The 19671-nt window shown below is 49.3% G+C and overlaps 1 protein-coding gene across 9 annotated transcripts in view; it reads right to left on the bottom strand.

Annotated features, from left to right (window-relative positions):
• The window catches only part of CACNA1C (calcium voltage-gated channel subunit alpha1 C), a 691920-nt gene that overhangs the window by 275847 nt on the left and 396402 nt on the right, over window positions 1-19671 (bottom strand). The window lies entirely within an intron of this gene.

Here is a 19671-nt window from a genome sequence, read left to right as displayed (position 1 = left end):
GGAAACAAAAAAATAGAAGAGAGAGAAAAAGAAAAGTCATTAGACTGGGGATTTGGAAAGTTCCAAATTCAGCAGATCTGACACAGTAGGTAGAACAGAATGCTGTGCCTCTAAGGTAGGATCCAGGGGGGGTCTGGATGGCACCCCAGCCAAGGACAAATGCCCAATTCCACTGTGTTCCACCAGCACTGCTTAATCCACAGGGCCTTAGAGGGCTTTTATTTTTAATCTTCAAATGTTTCCCGTAAAAATGCCAACATAGGGGAGGGTGGGAAAATGACACACTGGGGGAAATCTAGCTTATTTCATCCATGAACATTTTCATGTGTGTTCCCAGGAGAGAAGTTGTCATAATATCTTGCCACCAAGAGAAGTCAAGTCAGGGCAGAGACATAGAGTGCCATGGAACCACAGCAAAAGGGCACCACACTTTTGAAGTATTAACTCCCAAGAGCAGGCATGGTCTTAGGAAGAGACCAGATCAAGTTCTCTGAAAGTACTGTGAAGAAACTGAAGGTCTGGTGAGCTAATAACCACTGCAGCAAAGGCACTGCCCAGACACCTCCATCCCCAAGTCTGAACTCTCCTGAAGAACTCATGCGGTTGGTTCAAGGACAACAAACAGAGCAAAGGAAAGTCTCCTTTCCAGACAGAAGCAGGCACCAGGTGTGTGAACGGGAAAGGGACACAGGGAACCCTCTCCTATGTTCCCCCACACATACCCTATGCCTATGCCTCACACACACACACACACACACACACACACACACACACACACACACATCAACTCTCATATACCTCCTTCTGCCACTTGGAAAGAATGCTGTGCATTTAAGGACACAGCTCCCATGCCAAAGAACCCACACTTCACAGGACACACTCACTGGCTCAATCAGAGCAGGTGGACCCACTGGGGCTGACTCACAGACTTTCCTCACCACCAATTGCTTTATTTTCCCCTGAGTCTTGAAGTCTTAACGCCCAGGCCCAGGCACCTGAATCCATCATGGATCACCTCTCAGTGCTCAGAGCACAAACCTTCCACATGGCATTCAGCCAAGTCCTTCAAGCAGGTCTGAGACCCTCCACTCTCACCCCTTCTCACCCCCAGATGGAATTTTCCTCCTCTGCTGGTAGGGTGCAGCCCTCTATAGCATTTCAAACCTCACCTCCTTCCACCTAATTTTCTGGGAATGTTCTAGAGACCGCGGGCACTGGTGGGTGGCTGTGCAGCAAGATGAGCCCACCCATTGCCGTGGGTCCCACCCACACGTGGCCGATCCCCTACACCTATTAGAGAGGGGTAGAGAACATCGCCAGGCCCAGCTATGGGGAGAGTGGAAAGTGCTCATTGGGAAGTGCAGAATTGTGGTCCCCACGCAGACCTACTCAAGGGCATCTCCCACTTACGGCGCTCAGAAGTGTGTATCACAGACAATTTTCAGACAATTTCGGAGGAACACAGAAGTTCAAGAATCACTGACCCATGTGGTGATATACACTGAGAGAGGGCAGTGGTGGGGGAAAGCGAGAGGTAGAATTCAATCAGCATCTCAGAGGCAGATTCTTCCTTTCTTATATTCCCATTCAAATATTATAAATTTGGTCTGGGGAAGGTTACCTGGGGCCATGACCTCAGAATAAATCACCATGGGTGGAAGTCCTGGTTTTTTAAAAACTAAGTAATGTTGGATTTAAATGCAAACCAGACAGTGCTGAAAGGAGGAGTGTGTGTCCCAAGGTGGTGAGGTGAGAAGGGTGGTGAGGTGGAGGGATGGTCCAATGACCACGCAGCCTCTCATCCCATGCTGGCTTGGGGCTGACATGCTTCAGCCCCAGATGCTGAGGGTGAGGGGGATACTCCCTCTGTATCCCCAGAAGCCTCCACGAAAACTCAGACAGTCATGCAGCCTCCTATCCCACCCCTGCTGTGCTCAAGAGTCAGGTGCTTGCCTGGGGCATGAGCATGGCTCTGCGGGTGGGAGAGTGGGAAGTGATGCCCCACCCCACCGCTGCCCACAGAGATCACGAAGGTTTGCAGAGAGGTAGAAACAGGGGGGTTGGCAAGAGAGGTAGGTGGATTTGAGAGGTAAAATATGTAATTTGGCTGGGGGAAGAGGCAGTGAAGGAACAGCACAGCTCTTTTCCCAGAGACGGCTAATTCTGGGGACTTGTGAGTGATGTGTCTGCAGTAACAGTAAGGAACTCGAGGAAGAGGAGGACAGGAGACACGCGAGTTCTGGATCTGATGCATTGGAGGCACTGCAGGACAGGACGACGGTGCTCTTGGCGGTCAGCTGTGCACAGGGAGGGCCCAGGGGTGGCTTGGCCTGCAGGAGCGGGATGGGTTTGCTGGGGCAGAGCAAGCAGAGAGAAGAGGAAAGAGCTGAGGCTGGAAGGAACAGCTGTGTATGAAATAATCTTACCCCCTAAGAAAGTGCATTCCCAGTAAGGGAATTTATCTGAGGGAGAAGTTACTGGAGCCTGCTATGGAGTCTGAGAGGAAGAGAGAGAAAGCGGACTCTTAGAGGTTATCTAATTAACCTCCTCACTTGAAAATGTAGGACAATAAGATTCTGGGGCCAGGTAGATAGATGCTGAGGACAGGAAACAAGATTTCACTAAAAGCCCTTCATCTTATCTCACTTCCCTAGGTCCCAGGGGAACATCTTTCACTGGTCCCCATTTATCCCGAATAGGGTCATGCTCAGATGATTACGGACCTGAGAGAGAACTGGAAAGGGTCCAGTGTGCTGGTAAGAAGGGGTCTGGATAAGAATCCAGAGAAGGGGCACGTGCCCATGGTTTGCTGGGGCTGAGCGAGCAGAGAGAAGGGGCACGTGCCCATGGTTGGGTACACAGTCTGGTACCCAACTGCCGGTGTGATGTGAGAGCATGTGAATGTGAGTGTGCTGATGGCCGTTGAGAAAAGCACGGCTTTCACTCTGACCTGAGAAATGTGCAATGCCTCCCAGAATCAATTCTACCCTTTAACTGCAACACCTGTGCAGAAAGGAAAAAAAAAGCAATGACAACTTCCAAAAAACCAAACGAGAAAATGTAAACAGGCAGAACAGCTTGGTTGATCCTTTCCAAACATGTGCTGCGTTGCCATGGAAACATCATCTAAGGGCGAGTATGAGTGGAATGGGGAAGAGCAAGGATATCAATGGCTATTCTCCTGCCTGGCAGATACATCAGAGCCTCTGGTCTTGTGAGTACTCACCCGAGTTCAAAGCTTGTCATGCTTTCCTGGACCCTGGAAGGTCAGGGTGCTTGTGGAGGATGCATCCAATCTGCACCCACTCAAGAGCATATAAACCAGTCCTTACTGTGCTCCTGGGAACCAGGGAACTTCAGAAGCAAACCGAGAATAGACTATTATTGTGTGTTGAGTTTGGAAACGGGAAGAATGTGGGAAACACTGTGAATGAGTGAGAAGCTGAAGACCGCGCGGCAAGGAAGTACTTATACTCTCAAAGTTACAGACAGGCTGGAAGACTTTGCCGGGACATCTAGGGGACCTTCTTCTGCCTGAGGGAGAGGTTGGAGAGATTGTTCAGTGGGTAGGGCAACTGCCTTGCACACAGCCAACCTGGGTTCTATCCCCAGCATCCTTTATGGTCCATCAAGCACCACCACGAGCGATTCCTGAGTGCAGAGCAGGAATAATTCCCGAGCATTGCTGGGTATGGCCCAAAAAACAAAACAAAATCCTCCTGCATGGAACAGGTGTGATACCTTTCCTCTTTCTGATGGCGCCTTTCTTCTTCCTTCTCATTGCTTCCTCTTGCTACTCCATGCTCTTTGTCTCATTACTGCTTCATGTCCTTTCTCTTATCAACTGCTTCTTTCTCTCTTTTTTCTCTCACTTCTCATTTCTACCACTGGCCACTACTAGCCATTGGGGATCCAAGGTTCTCTATATATTTAGAAGAATTCAGTGGAGAGAGAGTTTCAGTTTCCAGAAATCATGATGTCTTCTAAACACTTGTGGAGCTAATTAGACATTGATGAGCACTAACTATCTGGAGTTTTCCCTCACTCTTTCCTATGTACACATTCTACCTTTAAACTATATTAGAGGGTAGAGACTCAGTTATCTCCAGATGTATAACCTTGGTCTGGCACTAAGTGGCTCTGTGTATCTCTGCACATCTGTCATTTTATTTCTCCATTTCCTTGCCTCACTGTGAATAAACTAGTTGAGCACTGGGAAGATTATTGTGTGGCAGAGACTGGATTTTCACATCATCGCTTAGGGAACAGTTGCAGATGAGGAGACATCTGAGAAAGAGAGGCTCTGATTTTCCCACCCTTAAGCCAGAACAGCACCATTTTAACACACAGTCAAAATTGTCCAAGGGCCCTAACACCACTGAATAAAGTCCAGGATCAGTAAGATGGAGTGTGAACAGAGAATGCACACACACACACACACACACACACACAAAAGAGTAGTGTGTATGCTAGTGTGGGGATTATTCTTGGCTCTGTGCTCGGCAGTGCTCTAGGGACCATGTGGTGCTGGGGGTGGAACCCAGACCTCTGGTCTGCAAAACATGCACACTGGTCCTTTGAGCTATCTCCCCAGCCAATTGGAGACTTTTGGCTTTACAGCTAAGCTTTGCACAGTATTTTATTTGAGAAGAGCAGTCACTGCCTTTTTGTTGTTGTTTTTCTTGGAACTCTGAACATTTCTAAAGTGGTAGATGAGTTCCACAGTCTCTCAAAAATTCTATGGCAAGTGAAAATGCCAATTCCAGTTCTGTCTGCAGCTCTGCCAGAAGCATGAAAAGGAACAAAGAGTCCCTAGCCTTTTTGTTCTAAGGATCACCATAAATAAAACTTTTTTTTTTGTTTTGGGGGTTATGCCTGAAAGTTCTCAGGGCATGCTCTTAGCTCTATGTTCAGGGATCAGTCCTGGTAGTGCTCAAGTGACCATATGTAGTACCAGGGATCAAATCAGAGTTGGCCACCTGCGAGACAAGTACTTTAATGCCTATACTATCTCTCTAGGTCCAAAACAACTGCACTTTATAATAAAACGACTTCATCAAAGAGATTGTTGAGATGTTTCACATAAAGAGAACAGACTTCTTATGAGATAAGTCCAGGACAATGTAGAGCTTGAGGGACAAAGACAACCTCATAGATAATGCCATGTCTGTTCATGTACACTTGCTTCTGCACACACACCCAGACACACAGTACACGGCACAGCCAGGCAATGCCCACCATCTGTGATGAAATGTGGATCTTATATCTACTATAATAGACCAGGATGTGAGAATTTATACCAAGAGCCTGAGTGTACCCGCTTAAATTTATGTAAGTGTATTTACTGCGGCTGCCAAGACTTCTATACCAAACACAATTGGTGAGAAGCCCAGTCATACAATTCCATCTCTGTACAAAATGCAAGGACAATAAACACAGTAAGAATGCTCAAAGCAGTGCCTTGTATTCCAGATGGTTTTATAGCTTAAGTACCATTCAACCTGACCTCTAACTACCATCTCCAGCTTATTCATTAAGCCAGAGAGAAGAAGGACCTAGAATACCTTCAGCTCCTCACCCTGCATTTCTCTCCTCTATTCATTCAGTCTGTTACAAATAATTCCTGGAGGTCTGCTCCAAAGGTCACTTGCTTTATCACATGCTGAGGACAGTTATGAACTTGTATTATGAAAGAAGTTGTAAGAGCCTTCTACAAAGACACACCCAACTCTTCAATCTGCAAGAAGAGCCTTGCCCAAGGCCACATATCTAGCTTGTGTGATTAGTTCTTGGGTCTCTTAATGGCTAGTCTGCCTCTCCTGCTACAATACCGCTGTCTCCCTCAGCCGACTGACAGAAATCCTGAATTCTTATGGTTAACAGGATGACTGGGCAATGAAAGGCCTCCCCTGTGGTACGGATGAAAGGGTGGGCAGTGATGCCCAAATCTTCTTCCCTCTAGGGGTCTCAATTGACAACTGAAATTGAATAACCTTTCTTCCCTCAGAAGAAGAAAAAGAAAACAAAAAACATCACACTACATGATGGAATATTACCTACCCATAAAAAGTTTTGACACAGACCACAATGTGGATGAAAATGTCATAAAAAAACAAACTTGAAAGCATGTCAAAAGATAAAAAAGAGCCAGTCACCAGGAGATAAATATTATGTGTTTCCACTTATATAACATAACTATAATGGAAAAAAATTCATAGAGGCAGTACACGGATTTCAAGTTATGGGACTTTTGAGGAGTGAGGAGCTGTTTGGGTAAATGAATAATCTTTGTAAATGGATGATGGTTATGATTGTACAACACTGTGAGTGTAATTAATCCAACTGAAGAAAATGGTTAACTACTTTTTACCACAATGCGGAGGGGAGGGTGGAGTATTCCTTTGGATGTAAAGGTTTTTGCATCTTTAACAGTCTCCATGTAAATGAGCTGAGGTCATGTTTACACCTGTATCCAAAGTCATCACAATTGGGACTAACTCATCAGAAAGTTGACATGCAGCCTTTAGGACCGGGACCCTAGACAGATGCCGGGGTACTTGAACTGGAAGAAGGGGCTGGACTGCGAGGGTAGGGGACTGTTAAAGAGAGCTGCTTTGGTATCACAGACTTGAGAGGGAAGATCTGATCAGAGAAGCCTTATTTAAACGGAGCCAGTTGGTGCCCTATTCTGGCCTTAAGATTCAAGACTTGGTGTAAAAGACAAAACATCCATTGCCTCAGAGCAGCCTCGAGATCACACGCCTATTATGAAGGGCAAGTAGCAATAGAGGCTGAGCAAGCTGTAAGAAAGTCAATGTCACTTGTTTTCCTGTGACTGTAGAATAAAAGCAAACACTCTCCTCCACCCTGTCTGCTCCCCTGTGCCTGCACAGGATGCTAAACTGAGTGATGCTGTCTCAATCCATGTCACATCTCCAGATGAGGTCTAGCCCCAGTGGCCCTAGCCTGCTGTTCGAGTGCAGGTAACCTCGGTTGCCTTGGATGTGAGGGTGTTGCCTGCCATCCTTATGCCCCTTCCTTGTCCCTCCCTGAGTCCCTCCCAGGCTAAGTTCCAATTTGAACCACCCCTCCCCCTGCCCCCACTACATCCACAGTCAAGATTTCCCCAGTCAAGTCTCTATCAACTGAAATGACAAAAAAGGACCAGTTGACCTTGGTCACCTTTTCATGTGCATCACCTTCTTGGAACTGAACGGGAGCCCCAGTGACACACAGGCCTGCCTCTGCCCAAGGCAGACACCCCCACCTGTCCTCAGGAGCACCCCTCAAAGTCCATCACAGTCTCTCCATCTCCACAGACTTCATTCTGACTCAGGACATTCCCTCCTTTGCAGTGTAATGGAGAGGTGACAACACCAAGATAGGGCTGAATTTCCCATGAGATATGTGGACATGTGGCAAAGGCCCAGACACTCAGAGTGGAAGGAAGGTCCAGCTCCAGCCTCAGAAGTAGACAATGTGTTCCTCTCTGCTTAATGCCTACCTGCTTGTGAGGGACCCAAGGAAGCCAGATGGTGGGTTTCTCTCACTTCATCATCCTCACGGCTGTCTAGGCCCCAAACATTAGTCATCTGGATATCATAGCAGCTTCCTACAGTGACATGCCAGCCATCGTAGGCCAGAGATAGTACAGGGGTCAAGACACCTTGCTCACAGCTGACCCTGATTTCATCCCTGGCATTGGATACGATCCCCTGAACCTAGCTAGCTAAGAGTGATCTGGATCTGAGCTCAGAGCCAATAGCAAGCCCTGAGCACCACATTGGGGTCCCTATGCCCTCCTTTGCCCCTGCTTGAAAAAGGAGTGGAGAGAAAAGACATGACTCCACTCTGTCTTAAAATGTCTTAAAATGGAATCTCCTTTTTAGTCTGGCCCTTAAGTTTATCCCCGTGTGACACCCCACCGCTCAACTGTTTCTCTGTGTCCAGGCTTGGTTTCCACCCTGCATTCTAACCAGAGAAGGTTCAGTACAACCAGCCAGGTGGGCTGATTCCCATCATCCTGCTCCATGCTCGGCCTGACCTTCCCTTTCTCTACCAGGCCAACACCTCAGATACCAAGACAGCACCCATACCACCACCTCCTCCCCAGACCCCTCCCTGCCCGTTGGGGTGGGATGCATTAGTGCCTTCCCGAAGGCAGAGCACAATGACAGCCCTGTTACAGCAGGTAACAGTCCTCCTGTCCCTCCCGGGACAGAATGCCTGCAGACAGAAAAATAGCCTTTGGTCAAAAAGTGTCTTTATTTTCTCTTTAATTTTATTTTCAGCATCATGGTTGACGACCAGGGTTTCATACATGGACCATTCTGGCCCCGTTGGTCAGTGTCCGCTTCCCTCCACCCGTGCCCCAGTATCCCTTCCCTTTCCCCTCCCTCTGGAGTTGGACATACCTGGGATCAAACTTTCCTAAGAAAATGGACTCCAGCTCACCAAACCTAGGTTCTTCACCAGTGAGATGGAAATAGGAGCACTAGCAACCTCCCAGATGGAGGGGGGGGGGGCCGCGGTGGGGGGGGCTCCACTGCAGTTCCAGCAGCTGCCGCTAGTAGGCGCTGCACACACCTCCGAGGGATATTTCTCGGTCTAATCCAAATGTTCTGACCCAGAGACCTAGGGGATAGCGGGAGCTCTGCGAGAACCAGCCCTGTGGCCTCTCCCGCCCCACCACCCCGTCTCTTCTTCCATCGCAGTCCTGCACAGCACAGCAGCCCTCCTGCCCTCAGAGCAGGTGGCAGGACTCATGGCCCCTTTGACCCTCCTGACTCCAACACAGACTAGAGATTTGAGGCGTCACATCTGCTTGCTATTTCCAAAGCAACTCAAAAACAAAACAAAAACAGAAACTCTGCATCCTGTGTGCTGGCTTCCCCAGGTTCTCACAGTTCTTGCTCTCCACGCCCCCCGCCCCACCTCTTCTTCAGTTCTGTGATCTAAGTGACTGGATCCATCTGGCCAAGGATGCCTATGGACCTGGGGCCACTAGCAATTCATATGGCCAGTAAGTGCCAGTCCTTCATCTCCGGAAGTGGCTCGTTTCAACTCTGCGGACAGCTGTGCAGGGCAGCAGCGCATGCTCTGTCCAGGCCCTGAAGCCAAGGCCCTCGAGGGCTTGCTAACCATTGGCCATCGCTGCAGTGATGACTACCAGGGCAGTTACAGCCGGCAAGACACTTTCCATGCAAGTCTGTGTTGAGCTGCAGGACCACTCCATGAACAGAAAGGGCAGAATTTTCCTCCTCTGACCCTGTTTTCTTTCTCTTCTTACATCATTCCTCACTATTCTGGCTCTTCCCACATCTTTACTCCTGAACTGTCACTGTTACTGTCTCCTCCACCTCTTCCACCACCTCCTCCTCACCATTACTCCATCTCCCACCACGGAAATTGTCCCTTCTCCCATCATTACCACTACCTCTTTTTCCACCATCTCCCTCACCACTTCCTCCCCCACCTTCATCACCCCTTCTCCCACCATCATCCTCATCCCTTCTCCCACCATTACCACCTCTCCCTCGTCCACCATCACTGCTATTGATTTGAGGGTCTAAGTCTGGAGACTCTGATTCTAACCCTAACAGTAAGTCTGTAGGATGAATAAGTAACATTCTCTCCATTAGAAGTACAAAAAAAGGGGGCCAATTTAACAGTACAGCAGGTAAGGCACTTGCCTTGGAAGTGGACAGCCTGGAGTCAATCCCCAGCATCCCCTGAGCAATATGAACAGTGATTCCTGAGTGCAGAGACAGGAGTAACCCCTAACCATTTCCGTGTGTGGCTGAAAAGAGAAAAGAGGGAGAAAGCAAGAAAGCAAGAAAGAAAGCAAGAAAGAAAGCAAGAAAGAAAGAAAGAAAGAAAGAAAGAAAGAAAGAAAGAAAGAAAGAAAGAAAGAAAGAAAGAAAGAAAGAAAGAAAGAAAGAAAGAAGGAAAGAAAGAAAGAAAGAAAGAAAGAAAGAAAGAAAGAAAGAAAGAAAGAAAGAAAGAAAGAAAGAAAGAAGGAAAGAAAGAAAGAAAGAGAGAGAGAGAGAGAGAGAAAGAAAGAAAGAAAGAAAGAAAGAAAGAAAGAAAGAAAGAAAGAAAGAAAGAAAGAAAGAAAGAAAGAAAGAAAGAAAGAAAGAAAGAATGGAGGAAGGGAAGGAGGTAAGGAGGGAGGGAGGGAGGGAGGGAGGGAGGGAGGGAGGGAGGGAGGGAGAGAGGAAGGAAGGAAGGAAGGAAGGAAGGAAGGAAGGAAGGAAGGAAGGAAGGAAGGAAGGAAACATGAGAAAATTAATTGAAGGGGTTGTGTCAGCTGGTCTGCAAGATCCAAGACTCCAAGACTCCATAGTTTATGACTGCAGAGCAGACGCGCTCATTCTCCTAGCACATCTCTCAACTACCCTCACACCTCATCTGTCAGAGTAGGGAGTGTACTGGGCACTGCTGGGTATGCAGAATGGCTAATTTGTGTTCAAACCCAAATGTTTGACATCTAGCATAAACCTCGCACTGGCCACAGATTGGACTGCAAGACCCCCACATTCTTGTCATTCCTGATCAGGACCCATTCATCCCCTGTGAGGAGCTCTCTTGCCTCATTCGAGCTGAGTGAGCCATTCTGCTCCTGTCCATTGACTGCAAAGGGCGTGGGAACCAACCCTGACCAATGCATCATAAAACAAAATGCTCCAGAAGCTCCTGGAACACAGCCAGATCCATTGATAAAGGAAGAGCAGCTTACATGCATGAAAATATAATCATCTCTCCTGTAATTGGACATGTTCACATCTGTTAGAAATCCTGAAACTACGAAGGGCAACAGAATGCCACGAGGACTGGTAGAGTTAGATGAAACAATGTGTGGAGCAAAGCAGAGAAAGCAGGAGAAAAGAGCAGGGCAACGAGGGTCTTGGATAAGGATGCTGAACCAATAAATTAACCCACTTCGCTGTCATCCTAATTTGGGGCCTCTTTTGTGTGAGATCCAATTTCTGTATTGCAAGCAGCATCTTGAGGTAAGTCTTATAGCACTTGCCTCTGAATGCATCTTTATTGATGGGCTCTCTCTGCTATCTCTACACACCACTGTGCGTTCCGCCACTTTATCCCGCTGCTGCTTGATGCTTTCACCCTTATCAGTCATGTGGGCACATTAAAACCAAGCTTAGTCGCACCCAGCAGGGAAAGGCAGGCGCTCGTAAACACTGTAAGACAAATGCTTCTCTATCTCCTCCTTAGCACCGTCTGTGCGTGAGACGCTTATTGCAGATTATGGTCTCAGACTAGATCTACAGAGATCAGCCCAAATCCCCATCAGAGGCCGCATACTGCAGGCAGGGCTCCCTGCTCCAGTTTGGGCTGCCAAGCAGAAGACTTCTAGCAACGAAGGCACATTTCTGTCCTCAGAGAAGTGGGGTAGGCCCCCTCCAATACCCCATTTCCAGAAGTCTATTGGCAAAGGAACATGGTTGCAAGACCTGGCACTTATCTCCCCACTGGAAAGTTTATCTTCCCATCAAAAGAGAAAGGAATTTCTGAGCAAAGAACCTTCCAGAACCTCGCTTCCATCATGCCATGTCCCCCCTCAGGAACCTACATGGTTGAGTTCCTACTCCGAATTCACGGGACTTGTCGTCTTTGTTTGCTTCGTTCCCTTCCCCCGTTTAACGTGCACTATCACTCAACTTGAGGTAGGAACTTCCTGCCTTCCGAGTTCCATTCCTGTCCTGGGCCTGTGCCAGGAGCCCTGTCACTCTCCCAGGGGCAGCTGGATTCCTTCGGCAGGAGATTGGCTCTGGCTTCCCCAGCACACTCGCACTCCTTTTCCCAGGGGTCTTGGAACCTCAGGGCCAAATGCTTCATTGGGGGAGGGGCATATATTTGGCATTATGCACTGGACTGATGGAGCAATGGGCTGAGTGCATGCAAGGCCCAGTTTTGCTCCCTCACGTGGCAGCCCCTGAGAGCCAAGAGCCAAGAGTAGACCCTGAGCACTACCAGGTTGCGCCACAACCCCCCAACCACAAATAAGCAAAGCCAATCTGTTTGGCAAGATTTCACATGTCTTATGTTTTCTGGGGCTGGAGCGGGTAGGGCGTTTGCCTTGCATGCAGTCAACCTGGGTTGATTCCTCCGTCCCTCTCAGAGAGCCCAGCAAGCTACCGGGCAGGAGAGTATCCTGCCCACACGGCAGAGCCTGGCAAGCTACCCATGGTATATTCGATATGCCAAAAACAGTAACAAGTCTCATAAGGGAGATGTTACTGCTGCCCGCTCAAGCAAATCAATGAGCAACAGGATGACAGTGATACAGTGATACAGTGATGTTCTCTGAAGGTGGCAACAGGTGTCCCATCTCTTTTGCATCCGGAGCATCAGCACTCATTAGGACCCATGTCACAAATTTTCCTCTGACCCCAGACAGCATCTCAGAGAATCCCATAGTAAGGATGTTAAAGAGTAACTAGAATCCATGGAGGCCCATTTCCCTCCATGGCCTGTCTCCCATGCCCACTCTTTAGGGATTACAACCTGCTTTGACCCCTTCTTCCTTTTATCTGTTCCCCACACAGCCCTGGGGGGTCTGCAGGTTGCCTGAAGCCCAGCACCTGGTGCATGATTCGGGGGAGGGTGAAGGATGAACTTCTTCACAGCAGCTCTTCCCTGTGCTCCCACAAAGAGCCGCCACCAGGGAGAACTTGTCCTGGAGACCCTGCCTGAAGGGCACGGTAAGAGGAAGGAGTGTGTTGCAAAGGATGTGGGGGACTGCTCTCTCCTCCAGGGACTCACAGCCAGGCAAGGAGAGAAGTTAGAAGCCAGAGTCACAACCGCTGCCCACCAAGAACTGTGGCAATAAACAGTGGAGAACTTGGAGCGTGACACTGCTGGGTGCTGGAGGTCAGCACCTAGTGTGGGCTGGTGTGGTGTGGGCTGGGCCTAAATGGTGCTGCTGGGAACTGGGAGACCAAGTTGGGGTACTGGGAGGCGATTTCCATCTATTTTTGTTAGCGTGACACAGTGGGAGATGATGTGGGAAGGACAGGTGGGATTTAGATAAAAGCAGGTCGAGAGTGACAAGCTAGAGTCTGCACTTCAGAGAGATGGCATGGTCCCAGGGATTGAATGTCCACAGCGGTGTGGATGACAGCTCTGATCAAGGGGTGGCATGTGCCCAGCTATGTTTTAGGAAGATAAATATGGAAATTCGCAGACACAAGAGTGCAGGCAAGAGCCATGCAAGGGGCAGCAGTGAGCTGAGAGGAGCACGAGCAGGATGGCACAGAGGGAGTGGCAAGGCAGTGGCAAGGCAGGGAGAGCTGGGCTAGGGAGGCTGCAGGGAGACATGCTAAATATGACATCGGGACACAATATTGATGACTTCCGGAGAGGGGGAGCAGATGCTGGTTGCGTCGGGAGAGCCTGCTGTGCCAACACCCTAAAACTAGAATTTCTTTACCCAGCAAATGTGAAAGGGGGCCAGGCCCCAGTCATTTCTGCTCCCTCTTCCAGCCCTGCCTGGTGGCAGGAATGCCATGGTATTATTTCAACATGATAGGCCTTTGTTTCTTTAGCTATAAACTGGACTTAGCCACAGTCAAGCCTGGTTCAATAAAATGAAGCTGGCTCTAGGTCCGACTTTAGGGGGGAGAAACTCCAAACAATAATAGTGAGTTTTTTGTTGAAATATTGAACGTAATCAAAGTAAAGTGAAATTTATCAGTTACACTGGTGGGGTGGGGGGCTGGGGAGGTAGGAGGGTGGGGTGGGGAGCTGGGGAGGTAGGAGGGTGGGGGGGAAGTACGTGATTCTTGGTGGTGGAATATGTGCACTGGTGAAGGGATGGGTGTTCGAGCATTGTATAACTTAAACTTGAAAGCTTTGTAACTCTCCACAGGGTGATTCTGTAGAAGAATAAATTTTAAAAAATAATAATCACAAAAAAAATGGAGCTGGCTCTGCATTGGATCCCCTGAGTACTGCAAGGTGTGGCCCCTGAGCACAGGACCAGGGGTAAGCCCTGAGCATCACTGAGCATCACCCAACTCCCAACCTGCCAATAGAGATGTTATCTTCTTATCAACACTCCTTCAAAACCGAAGGAGATATATTCCACAGGAAACACAACCCCCAAGTTGGAGCGGGGACGGCATGCCTGGCTGTACTCAGAGATTACTTCTGGTTCTGCATTCAGGGATTGTTCGTGGTGAAGCTTGGGGGTCTGTATGTGGTAGTGGGGGTCGAGCCAGGTTGGTCATGTGCAGGGTGCGTGCCTCCATTTAACCTGTATTATTTCTGCAGCCCACAAGAAATATTGTTTAAAAGGTTCCCAACCTCTCCCTACCACCAGGGGTTCCAGATACACCTTAGATACTCCTGGTATCTAAGATCTAAAATGTGTGAGACAGAAGCAAAAGCAAGCAAATGACAAAGCATCCAGAGACCAGCTGATGGGCACCAGAGCTGCAGGAACAGCCTATCTGCCACGGGATTTTTATCTTTTGGTTGATGGAGGGAGGTAGGGGGGACATACCTAGTGGTGTCAGTGGACCAGGGGATCGAACCCAAACCTCCCACATGCAAAGCCTGTGTTAAACCTGCTAAGTATCTGATAAAGTCTTTCTGGATAAAGCTGTGAAAGCCACATGAGGTAGATCAAAGAACAGGCTGGGTGGTGGACAGAGAGAGTACGGGTTATGGAAGGAAATTTGTTTTGCTTATTTTGGTGTGTGTGTGTGTGTGTGTGTGTGTGTGTTGAGGGACGGTGGTTCTGGGGACTGAATCCAGGTCCTCACACATGCAAGGCAAGTGCTTTGCCCTTGAGTCAGGACCCATCTCCTCCCTCTGGGAGTCCAGAAAGGGGATGCTCAAGGACATGTGGTCAGAACAACAGTTCTCTAGAACGGTCTTGGTTAAATTTTTCCCCTTTAAACCAACTTTCCTTTCTTACATAAACATTTAGAAAGGAAAAGCTTCCTTTATATTTAATCTCTGGGAACTGGGGATTGAACTTAGGATCTCCTACATGCAAAGCATGTGTTCTATCCCACAGCTGCAGCCCAGGGCCTAAAAAGGGAAAAAAAAAGAGAAAAATACTTCCTTTAAATCAGAAGTTCTTACTGTTACTGCTTGCTGCATGAAGGTTGACAGTGTGTAATTGTGAAGAACATCTGGCCGACAGGGACCTAAAGTCATCTTACATGCTGCTTGACTCCACGGCTTCTGGGAAAGACCTGAAGACTTGAAAGCGTCACAAGCCCCTCGCAGGAGCTTTGGAAGGCAGGAGGCAGCACCCCTTGGTGTAGGGGACAGGAAGGCTGATTCCCCACCAGATTCAGAGTTCCCGCACAGACAGGCCTACCTCCGACCACGTGCCCAGGCACGAGGATGGATCAACCGTAAGGTGGATTCCAAAACTGAGCTTCACATAGAGATTTAGACAGAAATTTCTCCATGGTCCTTTTAGGGGGTAGGAGGATGAGGGATGTAGCTATATGGGCACTGCGCAGAAGTTATTTGTGGCTCAGTGCTTAGGGACATCTCCTGGCAGTGCTCAGGGGACCATGTGATGCCAGGGCTTGAATTGGAGTTGGCCAGATGCAAGGCAAGTACCTTACGTGTTGCACTCTCTCTCCAACCCCTCCAAGGATCACTGGAGACCAGCAGTGCTTGATGGGTGATGTGTCCTCACGTTCAAAAGTGGGAGGGATGCCAAGAAAGAGGGACTGAATGGAGACTGGAAGAATGAGGTGAAGCTAAGAGGGCAAAGAAACGCTAGTTTGCAGGCAGGCCTGGGCCCAGGGCAGCAGAGCACTTCTGCCATCTTGACCACCCGCCTCGGCTCCATCCCATGTAGGCTTGCCCAGGGATTGGGCCCCAAGGGCACCTTTCGGAGGAGACCAGCTGTGGTTCTGTGTGTCCCCGGCCCACCAAGGCTGGACTCCTCTTCTGCCCCAGTTCCCCAGCCAGCCTTCTGTGCTGAGCCCGGCCAGCGGCGCCATCGATCCAGGCTCCTTAAGAACTGACAGGCAAGGAAATAAAATGCCCACCAGTGGCAGCCCGGCCACACTTCCCATATGGTTCGGAGACATTTAGGCGCACAGCAACAGCAGCAAAAAGAAACTCGCTCCCACAACCGGCTCCTTTGACACTGGCTGCAGGAGAGGCCTCTCCCTACCCTCGTGCCCCGACGGGCACACGCCCTTCTCCCAGCCTCCCTCTGCTTGGTTTGCCTCTTTGGTGCTCTAAGGAGGCCGGGGGGACCCCCAGGCTGTGTGGGGGTGCATCAGGGCACAATGTGTGGAGAGAACCCAGAAGCTCATGGGGTCCAAAGCCTTCAGTTTCCCCATGAGGGCAGAGTAAGACACTGGGGAGGGTTTGCCCCAGGACACAAGATCGCAGAATGAAGTGACCTGGTCAGGCATGAGTTGTTTCTTTCAGATTTTGCTGTGACTCTGCCTTTTTGGCTCTATCACCCAGCACATGTACCTGCTGCATTTTCCAGAATCCCACATCACTTCTCAGGGTTTTAGCACTGGCAGGCCTCTGCTTGTCCCAAGTGGACGCATCATCTGCCCTTCGTGAGCTTCAACCTCCCTGCCTGCAGAGTGCAGATGGCATAAACTACCTCACAGGGCGATGACATTTGAAATAGAAACACTGAGTTCTATTTATTAAAGTCTTGAATGTCCACCCCAAGTGGGGAGAGCAATATTCGCGAGTTACCACTCAAGAGGGGCAAGGCTGACTTCCTTTTCTTCCAGATACTGTGGGTGCCTGTGCTTTGCCACTGACCAGGGCATGAGACCCCCCAAGGTTTGGTCTCTCCTTGGAAGTCCCTTTCCTGCTCCACAAAGGCAGGGAATCATTGCTGGTGATTCATTGCCCTGATTCCCAAGGCCTCTCTACACCATATGCCCGCCCAGAAAGGGGGCACCGCCTTCTCCAAACCAACGCGGTTTTCCCAATGCAGGTCTGAGAAAGCAACTGACACCTAGACTGAAGGCAGATCTAATTTAAAAAGTGTTTCCTGAAAGCTGCAAGGAGTTATCATTTTGGTGTTTGGTGGGTGTCTCCTTTTTCTTGTAAGAACAGGCCTGAGCTCCTTGCTGATCGGTTCAATTATGATGACAGAAAACAGAACAATAAAATAGGAGGCCGGGGCTAACGGGGCTTATGTGAAGATTGATGCCATTTCTCGAGGAGGGGGTGGTCTCACCACGAGAGGTGCTGGAGTATCTCTCCCAGCTGAAGGGGGGTGGGGATGAGGAATCTCAAGGGGCCATATGCCTGGCTCCCCACGTTCACCAGGCCTTGTTGGGAATAGGGAAGCTGAGTCCAGACAATGCAGTGTTGCTCCTGAGATTCTCTCCATCTTTTTATGGCAGCAAGCTAAGGGACAGACTCAAAGCCCAGCCAAAGGGACAACGGGAGACTCCCACCCTCCACCTGGCAGGCTCTGGGTGCAGCACTTAACAGGACGTGAGCACCATTGCTCTACTCATTTGACAGGGCTGGGCTCACATTCTGATTAGCCCCCTAAACCTCCCTGAACCACAGTGTCACACAGACCTCTAGGAGCCCAGCCCTACAGGAAAACCCCGGGGTTCCATACAAACTCCTCGATGTTCTCCAAAAATTCTCTGGAAACATCACAAAAGCAAGGAAAAAGCTATGGTAACAATATCCCAGAGGCCAAGGCATCTTGGATGCGTGTCAGAAGTCAAGCTGGGTCTCTTTGGTTGGCCTTGGGACCTTTGCGAACTGCACCTTCTCACTCACAGAATGAAGATGCTGGACGGTAGCCATGGACCCCACATTTAAATTCTATGGCCGCTCCCCTGGAAAAGTCCTGAGCATGTGTTAAGCATTCAGATCCCTGCATGCCCTGCTCAGGTTAGCTGAGTCTGAATAGCCAAATGGGGTGTGGAGAAATGGATTTTTAGTCGCTCCTCAGCTTCTGAATAATTCCCCACTGGGAATGGGTCTAAAGCAGGGGTGGGGAAACCATTTTTCTGCCAAAGGTCATTTGGACATTTATACTGTCACTCAAGGTCCATGAGATATAAGCAGACGGGTCATGGGCAGCTGGTAAGAAGCATCTGCCCCACCACGTACCAGGGCCTGACCACAGAATTTCATTGGCTGGGCGTTTCCACCCCTGGGAAATGATTCCTTCCAGCTACAAGATTCTCAAACAGATCCTCAACCTCTGGGAACAAAAGTGCTCTTAGGGAAACAACCTCTACAGACTATGCCCAACAGGGGGTACAGATAAGGTGGAACTGTGCCTTGACTGACCCACAAAGGAGAGATGCATAGTCTTTGCAGAGACATCTGAAGCCAGAAACAGCCTGGGGGGCCTGAGGGAACTGAGCATGCGGTGGTGTTTTCAGGATGGAAGGCTCAGGAGCTGAGGGAATAGGAGTGAGGGTATGGCAGAAAGGTCGTAAGGAACTGCATAAAGAACTCTCTGCACTCCTGGGGAATGACACTAAGACATCACCAGACCACCACTGCACACAGGAAGCAGATGCAAGAAAGCACCACTGGAAAACAGAACAAAGACTGTTTGGGCTGGGGAGTGGGGTTCAGAAAGGAAATGGTTCCCTGAGCAGCCACTACATGCCATCCCTGGATCTCACCCGACCCAGTGGCTCCCAGAGCACAGGTTAGCCTATGGGCTAGGAAAGAGCAGGTGAGAAAAGATATTTGGGCGGTGGGGGGAGCAAAAGTGTGGTGTGAGAGAACAAGAGTGGCTGCAAAGAGCCCAGGAAACTGTGTCCCTGAAGACTATATTGCACCTTGAATCGAGATGCCCTTTGCCACTAAGCATTTGCAGTTTGTCAGGCAAGGTGCCGAGTGGGCCTGGATTTCAGTGAGTAGCAAGGCCTTTCTGGCTCACTCCTAGTGTGTTTAGGTTCTGAAGGTTACACCTGGGTAAGTCTCATGCAAGGAAAACACCCTTCTCACAAACACCCTATGTCAACCTCCTTTTTTGAAAATCTAAATCCCTTATTTTCTCATGAACCATCCCAGGTCTTATAACTTGCCTGGCTAGAGTCCTTTCCAGGCAGAGAGCTTGAGGAGCTGGATTAATGTGTGCCTCACTACCCCAAACTTTTTCCTTTCCCAGAACCTCAGAATGCAACCTAGTCTGGAGACAGGATCCCTGCTGATCTAACTAGTAAAAGAGTTACATCAGCTCCCCTGGAGTAAAGTGACCCCCTGGTCCCTGTAAGAAAATAGTGGGGCAAGAGAGTTAGTGCAGCAGCTAGGGTGACCCAGTTTCAATCCCCAGCATCCCATAGCATCCCTAGCCAGCCAGGAGTGAGCCCTAAGCCCAGCCGAGCATTGCCCCAAAGCAAACTAAACAAACAAGAAAACAGGGACCTTCACAGGAAGAAGGCTGTGATCACAGAGAAGAGGTCCACATGAGGAAACCAAGGAAGCTACAAGTCAATGAATGCCAAGGATGGCTGCACCCACCCTGCCCCTACATTGTCCCCAGAAGCTAAAGAGCAAGAACCAGCTCCTCCCTATCATCCTCCATCCCTGTCAGCATCTTGTTTCAGACCTCAGACGCCAGAACCCTGCAAATACATTTCTGCGATTGGAAACCACCAGTTTATGATACTTTGTCAGAGTAGCCTCTGCCCGTCAAGCTCCCTGCTTCTT

The sequence above is a fragment of the Sorex araneus genome, chromosome 6 (assembly GCF_027595985.1).
Source record: "Sorex araneus isolate mSorAra2 chromosome 6, mSorAra2.pri, whole genome shotgun sequence".
Taxonomy (NCBI): domain Eukaryota; kingdom Metazoa; phylum Chordata; class Mammalia; order Eulipotyphla; family Soricidae; genus Sorex; species Sorex araneus.
Note: the sequence above shows the minus strand (reverse complement) of the source record. Positions and strands in the feature narration are given on the sequence as shown.